This window comes from Centropristis striata, chromosome 19 (genome assembly GCF_030273125.1).
Source record: "Centropristis striata isolate RG_2023a ecotype Rhode Island chromosome 19, C.striata_1.0, whole genome shotgun sequence".
Classification (NCBI taxonomy): Eukaryota; Metazoa; Chordata; class Actinopteri; order Perciformes; family Serranidae; genus Centropristis; species Centropristis striata.
In genome coordinates this window covers 24,901,353-24,910,712 of record NC_081535.1, presented here as the reverse complement: position 1 = coordinate 24,910,712, position 9,360 = coordinate 24,901,353, and positions in this window count along the sequence as shown.

Below are 9,360 nucleotides of genomic sequence, written 5' to 3'. Positions count from 1 at the left end.
TGAAGTCCCTGTGGTCAGAAATACTACCCCAACAAAAAGCACTTACTACACAGAGAATCACAGTGAGTGGTTTTGTGAGGGTAATAATAATGACCAAATCTTATCCCTGATGGTGAAAAATATATTGCATTCAACCCAATTCATTTTTAGAGTCAAAACTTACCCAGATAAAAGGACTGTGAGGAACACACAACCAAGACAACCCCAAAGAGAAGCACTTATGTACACAAGAACCATCAGTGTCTCCATTTGAGATGATCTTAATGTGATCTGAATTACATTTGTTATCATTATCAATGTGTAGCAATTGCCATGTTCAACTGCCCCAACAAGTAGCACTTACTGATTTCAAATTCAAGCCAATGCTCCAGTTGGGCCAATATCAAAGACTCACAGTGAACAGTTGTATTTTCTCAAGGATTTCTCTGTAGTCCAGACCTTTCCTTTGGCATCTTCTGCATCATGTCCTTGTAGCAATGGAAGTGGTGTATCTACAACATTTGTTTCCATCTTAAATATGGAATTAAGCCATTTACACATAACTCCTCCTTCTTTTCTGACAAGGTTTCAATGGTCTTTCCAGTTGAAAGTGAACAATGGCTTCAATAAGTGAGAACAGTCCTCTTGAACGTTTGCATGCCGTTGGTAGCTGATGAGTGATCAATTTGACTGCAATTCATTTTCTCTATGCAACACTTTGAACTGTAGTTGCAGCATCAATGTAAATACCTTAAAGAAATACAAAGAACCACATTTAGCACTGAATTTATACAGTTATGGGCCCATTCTGTGATAACACCCTGGACAGCTTCTGAGACTGCATGTCTAGAAATCAAATCTACATAATGTTTACATAGTAATCCAGTGTATAATTTTAAACCAACTTTAATGCACTTTTCATTTAATCACAGACACATACTAAAGTTGAATTGTGTATCTCACTTAAAATATGTTGGATGAGGAACACACAACCAAGACAACCCCAAAGAGAAGCACTTATGTACACAAGAAGCATCAGTGTCTCCATTTGAGGTGATCTTAATGTGATCTGAATTACATTTGTTATCATCATCAATGTGTAGCATTTGCCATGTTCAACTGCCCCAACAAGTAGCACTTACTGATTTCAAATTCAAGCCAATGCTCCAGTTGGGCCAATATCAAAGACTCACAGTGAGCAGTTATATTTTCTCAAGGATTCCTCACTAAAAATCCCAAATACCATACATTTGAGACTTATGAAGTCCCTGTGGTCAGAAATACTACCCCAACAAAAAGCACTTACTACACAGAGAATCACAGTGAGTGGTTTTGTGAGGGTAATAATAATGACCAAATCTTATCCCTGATGGTGAAAAATATATTGCATTCAACCCAATTCATTTTTAGAGTCAAAACTTACCCAGATAAAAGGACTGTGAGGAACACACAACCAAGACAACCCCAAAGAGAAGCACTTATGTACACAAGAACCATCAGTGTCTCCATTTGAGATGATCTTAATGTGATCTGAATTACATTTGTTATCATTATCAATGTGTAGCAATTGCCATGTTCAACTGCCCCAACAAGTAGCACTTACTGATTTCAAATTCAAGCCAATGCTCCAGTTGGGCCAATATCAAAGACTCACAGTGAACAGTTGTATTTTCTCAAGGATTTCTCTGTAGTCCAGACCTTTCCTTTGGCATCTTCTGCATCATGTCCTTGTAGCAATGGAAGTGGTGTATCTACAACATTTGTTTCCATCTTAAATATGGAATTAAGCCATTTACACATAACTCCTCCTTCTTTTCTGACGAGGTTTCAATGGTCTTTCCAGTTGAAAGTGAACAATGGCTTCAATAAGTGAGAACAGTCCTCTTGAACGTTTGCATGCCGTTGGTAGCTGATGAGTGATCAATTTGACTGCAAACATCTATGCAACACTTTGAACTGTAGTTGCAGCATCAATGTAAATACCTTAAAGAAATACAAAGAACCACATTTAGCACTGAATTTATACAGTTATGGGCCCATTCTGTGATAACACCCTGGGCAGCTTCTGAGACTGCATGTCTAGAAATCAAATCTACATAATGTTTACATAGTAATCCAGTGTATAATTTTAAACCAACTTTAATGCACTTTTCATTTGATCACAGACACATACTAAAGTTGAATTGTGTATCTCACTTAAAATATGTTGGATGAGGAACACACAACCAAGACAACCCCAAAGAGAAGCACTTATGTACACAAGAAGCATCAGTGTCTCCATTTGAGGTGATCTTAATGTGATCTGAATTACATTTGTTATCATCATATATGTAGCATTTGCCATGTTCAACTGCCCCAACAAGTAGCACTTACTGATTTCAAATTCAAGCCAATGCTCCAGTTGGGCCAATATCAAAGACTCACAGTGAGCAGTTATATTTTCTCAAGGATTCCTCACTAAAAATCCCAAATACCATACATTTGAGACTTATGAAGTCCCTGTGGTCAGAAATACTACCCCAACAAAAAGCACTTACTAGACAGAGAATCACAGTGAGTGGTTTTGTGAGGGTAATAATAATGACCAAATCTTATCCCTGATGGTGAAAAATATATTGCATTCAACCCAATTCATTTTTAGAGTCAAAACTTACCCAGATAAAAGGACTGTGAGGAACACACAACCAAGACAACCCCAAAGAGAAGCACTTATGTACACAAGAACCATCAGTGTCTCCATCAGTGTCACCATTTGAGATTATCTTAATGTTATCTGAATCACATTTGTTATCATTATCAATGTGTAGCAATTGCCATGTTCAACTGCCCCAACAAGTAGCACTTACTGATTTCAAATTCAAGCCAATGCTCCAGTTGGGCCAATATCAAAGACTCACAGTGAGCAGTTGTATTTTCTCAAGGATTTCTCTGTAGTCCAGACCTTTTCTTTTGGCATCTTCTGCGTCATGTCCTCGTAGCAATGGAAGTGGTGTATCTACAGCATTTGTTTCTATCTTAAACATGGAATTAAGCCATTTACATATAACTCCTCCTTCTTTTCTGACGAGGTTTCAATGGCCTTTCCAAGTGAAAGTGAACAATGGCTTCAATAAGTCGTACAATCCTCTTGAACATTTGCATGTCGTTGGTAGCTGATGAGTCATCAATTTGACTGCAATTCATTTTCTCTATGCAACACTTTGCACTGTAGTTGCAGCATCAATGTAAATACCTTAAAGAAATACAAAGAACCACATTTAGAACTGGATTTATACTGTTATGGGCCCATTCTGTGATAACACCCAGGGCAGCTTCTGAGACTGCATGTCTAGAAATCAAATCTACATAATGTTCACATAGTAATCCAGTGTATAATTTAAAACCAACTTTAATGCACTTTTCATTTAATCACAGACACAGACTGAAGTTGAATTGTTTATCTCACTTAAATATACCCACCAGCTTGGGCTTCGAAGGTAGAAATGGTTAGCACTGTGGTCATTTGCAGCTCCTCAGGCTACAACGACCCACCGTTCTTATGTAAACGCAGCCATTAGATTGGAATGTGCTGCTCTGCAGGTAAATGAATAGCCTGCTCACAGCACAGAATATTTCACTTAGACTCTGTCTGTGAAGAAGGAAAGATGGCAAAGGTTTTCAGCACTCAGCAGGCTTTGGACATGATCCTGAACCAAGTCAACCCGTGTGACTCTGATGGAGAAGAAATAACCCTTCAGCTGAGTTCCGACTCTGAAATTTCTTCCGGTAAGACTTCCTAAACATTATATTTTTCGTTTGCTGATTATGGCAGTTGTGTTTTAGGAAAAGAGGAAAACAATCCTAAATCAATACAAAGGAGGCATATTTAGAGATGTTTGTAATCATAATGATAATGTGTAATGTCAACATTTTTAAAAACAGGCTCAAGACTCACCTATGTAATTTGTCTTTTAATTGTTTTATTTATCTATGTATTCATTTATATTTGTCAGTATTTTATGCCATTTTATTTGGTATTTTATTCTTTTTACTTCTCATGACATGAGTTCATTTTAACTGATTTTATTTTTGTTATTATATTTATTTGTTTTATGTTCTTAGCCTAGGGAGTTTCACGTTTTATTCCATATCTACAGTGTTTCCTTGGTGGGGTCCGTCTGTGTGTTTGATTTATAATTCAATGATATCTTTGCGTAGATTTCACATCATTTTAGATATTTCATTGCTCACATCTCAAATATATAAATATGATCACCCTACAGATGAGGAGACCAGAGAAGAGAGGTCGACTGGAGACAGACGTTTGGACAACAGAGACAGCAAAAGACGGCACAGTGTGGCGTGAAGAACAGGTCGGACGTCCTCTCCATCACAGCCCTACAGAATGCTACGCCACAGAGGGAGAGGCAACTGCTTTGATGAAAAGAAAGGTGTCGAGTCGCTTACAGAGTTTCCTCTGTTTCATCACACTGCAGATGCTTCAAACTATTCAGGAGTGGACTGTTCAGCACGGACGTCAGACACAAGATGAAAATTGGTTTATGGCCCTCCCTGAACTAATGGCATTCATTGCCATCCTCCTCCTGCGTGGCATCATTAAACTCCCATCACTGCATGATGCATGGTCAGCAAAACTGGGACTGCCCCTGATCAATGGCATTATGGCTCCAAACCGATTCCAAGAGATCATGCGACACCTGCGCTTCGACAACAAGGACACACGCAGTGAACGAGTTGCGACAGACACGTTTGCTACAATCGCTGACATTTGGGGGTCTTTTGTTGCCAACTGCATCGCATCGTACAACCCAGGCAGGCACATCACCATAGATGAGCAACTTTTTCCTTCAAAGACTCGCTGTTGTCCTGCAGTACATTGCAACAAAACCGGACAAGTTTGGAATCAAGTTCTGGATGGCATGTGACTTGAAATCCAAGTATGTGTGTAACATAATCCCATATCTTGGCAAAGCCCCCAGTCGTCCCACGGGGGAGAGACTGTCGGAAAATGTGGTAATGAAGCTAATCGAGCCGTTTATGGATGAAGGAAGAACCGTCACCACAGACAACTTCTTTACATCATTGTCCCTTGCACGACGACTGCTCAGCCGGAAGACAACGCTCCTTGGCACAGTCAATAAGATTCGCCGGGAGCTTCCAGAATCAGCTAAAAAGACTTTGGACCGCAGTGAATTCAGCACTCAGGTATGTTGCAGATATCTTGTCATTTGTAGTACTAGGATTTTTGGGGGGTTTGTGTCAAGGTCTCAAGTGTCATCATGGTGTGTGTAAAGTGTTATTATAATAACGTTTTACATAATTTTATTCATCAGGTGTTTTCAACCTCTGGTGCCACACTGACGGTGTATGCCCCCAAACGGAAGAAGACCGTCTGCATCCTCAGTAGCATGCACAGCGTGGTGGAGACTGGGGATACCCAGAAAAAGAAGCCAAGCACCGTCACCGACTACAACAGCATGAAATGCGGTGTTCGCATAATGGACCAGATGGTGAGAAAGTACACTGTGCGTCAGGGAACGCGGCGTTGGCCAGTCGCTGTGTTTTACAACATGGTTGACATCGCAGCGCTGAATGCACATGTTCCTTTTCAGGCATGTACTGGGGTAAAGGAGAGACGGGTGGACTTTTTGGTGGAGTTGGCAAGCGAGCTTGCACAGTCTTTTATGGGAGCCAAGAAGGCAAACAAAGAAAACATTCCTGTGCAACTTCCACCAACACCTGACACAGGGAAAAGGGCATTGTGTCAGGTGAAGTGCAATTGCAAAAAAAATCATGCTACTGTGCGCTGTGTTTCTTGTGAAAAATACACATGTGGGAAGTGCAGAAAGGAGATGTTGTGGCAGTGCCAAATATGTTCAAACCAATGAATCTCTGCAAAACATAAACTGTGTCGACCTCTTACTAAAGGGAGGGGAAAATATATTTCTGTTGTGATCACAAAAGTGGAAATATCATTTCAAATTGTAGCCAAAATTAAGTGTTCTAAACCTCAACATAAGATAAGATAATATATACTTTTATTGTCTCCATTTTTTGTGAACTCCATCCAGCTGACATGTGTATATATATGTGTGTGTGTATGTATGTTTATGTGTATATATATATATATATATATATATATATAAATAAACTACGCACAAAAAGTAAGGCAATTTGTGTTGGGTAGATTATTTTGTTATTGTAACAATGCTTTTTGGCAATAAATCTTATACCGTTGGAAAGCCTGTCTCTCCTTTTAAATGGTACCACATTTGTAAGGAACATGCATTTGTGGGATAAGCAACAGAGCTGAGTATGCAGGCTGTGCCCAAGAAAAATGTGCCAAATCTTCTCATTATTTTGCTGTTGCTATTGACTCTTATTTTAAGCTTTTGGTAGTGCCTGGTGATGCCAATCAGGTGCCAATCAGAAACTTGATTGGCAGCAACTGTGAGAATGGGCCCTGCTACAGTGAGTAGTGAGTACAGTCAGTACAGTTGGTGTCTGTTCCAAGAATCGGCATGCCACGTTTGATCTGGATAGGCTCTGTGTGATAGGGCAACTTCAAGCTGGTGTTCCGCAAAACCAAGTTGCGGCATTATTTGGAGTGAACCCTAGTACCATCTCCCAAGTGAAGGCCAAGTTCAATATAACGGGGGATGTCAGAGACAGGCCACGAAGTGGGCGTCCCAAGAAGACGACACCCCAAGAACACCGTTTTCTCACAGTGTCAGCACTTAGGCATCGTAGGCTGACTTCAACAGATTTGAAATCAAGGTTTGCAAGACAATATGGCCGACGGCTCTCTGCTGTGGAGAGGATTGAATGGCCTGCCTGCAGTCCTAACCTCAACCCCATTGAACACTTGTGGGATCAGCTTGGGCGTGCTGTTGGTGCAAGAGTGACTGACTGCTGACTTACGACAAATGTTGGTTGAAGAATGGGAGGCCATCCCACAGCAGCGTGTGACCAGCATGAGGAGGAGGTGCCAGGCTGTTGTGGCTGTATATGGTTATTCCACACGCGACTGAGGCTCATGTTCCTTAAATTAATGAATTGTTAAATTGTCAATATGTCTTGTTTCTTCAAACTTCAATCATCCAATCCACCAAACACCAAACAAGAGTCAATGGAAAAGTAGCCTAGGCATTGGCAGAGAAGATTTGGTACATTTTTCTTTGCCGCAACCGACATACTCAGCTCTGCTGCTAATCCCACAAATGGATGTTCCTTACACATGTGGTACCTTTTCAAAGGGGAGGCTTCAGGCTTTCGAACAGTATAAGATTTATTGCCAAAAAGCTTTGTTACAACAACAAAATAATCTACCGAACAAAAATTGCCTTACTTTTTGTGTGTAGTTTATATATATATATATATATATATATATATATATATATATATATATATACACATAAACATACACACATACGCGTATACATATACACATATACACACACACAAGACCATACATACACATAATATATATCTGCATATCCATATATCTATATCTATATATCGATATGTCATATCTGTCCATATGCATAGATACATGCATGCACATATACATGCATACGCATATACATATACATACACGCATGCATACATACACATAAGATAATAATAATAATAACAACAATAATAAAGTGCACAGAAGAAATAATACATTCAAAAAGCCACCTCCTTTGTGTCTTCCCATACTGTGTGTACTTCCTCAGGTGACTGAGGTCTGTTAGTCCCCCTGCTGAGTAGAGAGTAATGGCCTTATTTACAGAACAATGGTGACACACTGGGCTGTTCACACCCGCCATTTGGCACCAGCTTGGGCTTCGAAGGTAGAAATGGTTAGAGGTGCCAAATGGCACCGCTGTGGTAGTTCTAGTGTTAAATAGAGTGTCAATGAGGTGATGAGACACAGGTGTGTGATTAGGGGGGCGGGGCCACCACCAGGTGGGAAGCTGGAGGAGGGGCTGACTGTGACAGATAGTCCAGACCTGGGGCCCGTTGCACAAAAGTAGGATTAAGACATCCAGGAGAGAAAAAGCGTGGGAAAGTATTGCTGACCGTCTGAATGCGTAAGTAGTGCACAATTACACACTCACTGCTCCGCTAAAACATCCCAATTACAATCCAAATATTTAATTCACATTTCCAAAAACGCAGTTGTGCTCTGATTATGAGTCCGTTGAATTTTTAATTGAAATGGACTGCAAATATGAGTGAAATTGTTTTAAATCTAACTCCATCAGACCGTATAATTCTTTGCTAAATAGATGAGCTAATAATAGTAATAACTGTAATTTATATATCGCCTTTTAAAGGACCCAAAGTCGCTTGCTCACTGACTTCATTAAATTTCCTTTTGGGATAAAAAAAAGTTTCTCTTTTCGTGTATGTGTGTGTGTGTGTGTGTGTGTGTGTGTGTGTGTGTGATGTAGATTAAACATGACCGCGCCGAAACGGACATGGCAGCAAGTCAAAACCAAATATAAGAACATTCTGCAGAATATTAAGGGCCCTGACTAATACTTAACAATGTACAAGCACATATTGTACCCAGAAGGTGTCTGCTCACACATTGTCTGTACTGTTTTAGCAGTGAAAAAGAAAACCCACAAACAAGGCATAGGTGGTGGGTAACAGAAAAGCTGACCTCACACCAGCAGAGGACATAGCCTTAGAGCTAAATAAAGGCAGGCCCGTGTTGCCACCCGCTTCATACAAGGTATATTCTTCCATCTCTACATGGGACACAATCACATTCATATTGAATCCATTTGGACTATCTGACTTTGGTTTACCTATTGCCTTGCAGTTTCTGGCAGCACTGTGTCACTATTAGAGCCACCAGCACCAGACGATGCTGATGATGATGATGATGATGATGAGAAGAGGAGACCGTCTCTCTGGATTCCAGAAGGCATGAGGTATCATGTCAAGCCTGTGAAAGTACTATTCACAATGGTGAGGAGTCATCATTTGGAGCCCACACAAAATCACAAACTCTCATTTCTGTAACAGGACACAGATGTTGGAGAGGGGGAAAGCCAGCCTGGCAACATAGTGAGTATTAATGGAAGGACACTCAATTCTGCAAAATTCCCGCTGTGCTAATTGCCATGTTTTTACAGAACTCACAAGCTATCAGACAGCTGTATGCCAACCACCTCCGGCACCAAATACAACTGGCTGATATAGAGATGCAGTACAAGAGAAAGAGGATAGAAAGCATTTCACTGGAGTCTGAAATAAAAAAGAGGACTATAAGAAAATTGGACCTTGAAATAAAAAAACTTGAGCGGGAGGTGAGTTATGCCTTCAATGCACACTGTATGCTGACTGTAACACAAATGTATTAATCATTATTCTCCGTTCCTCCCC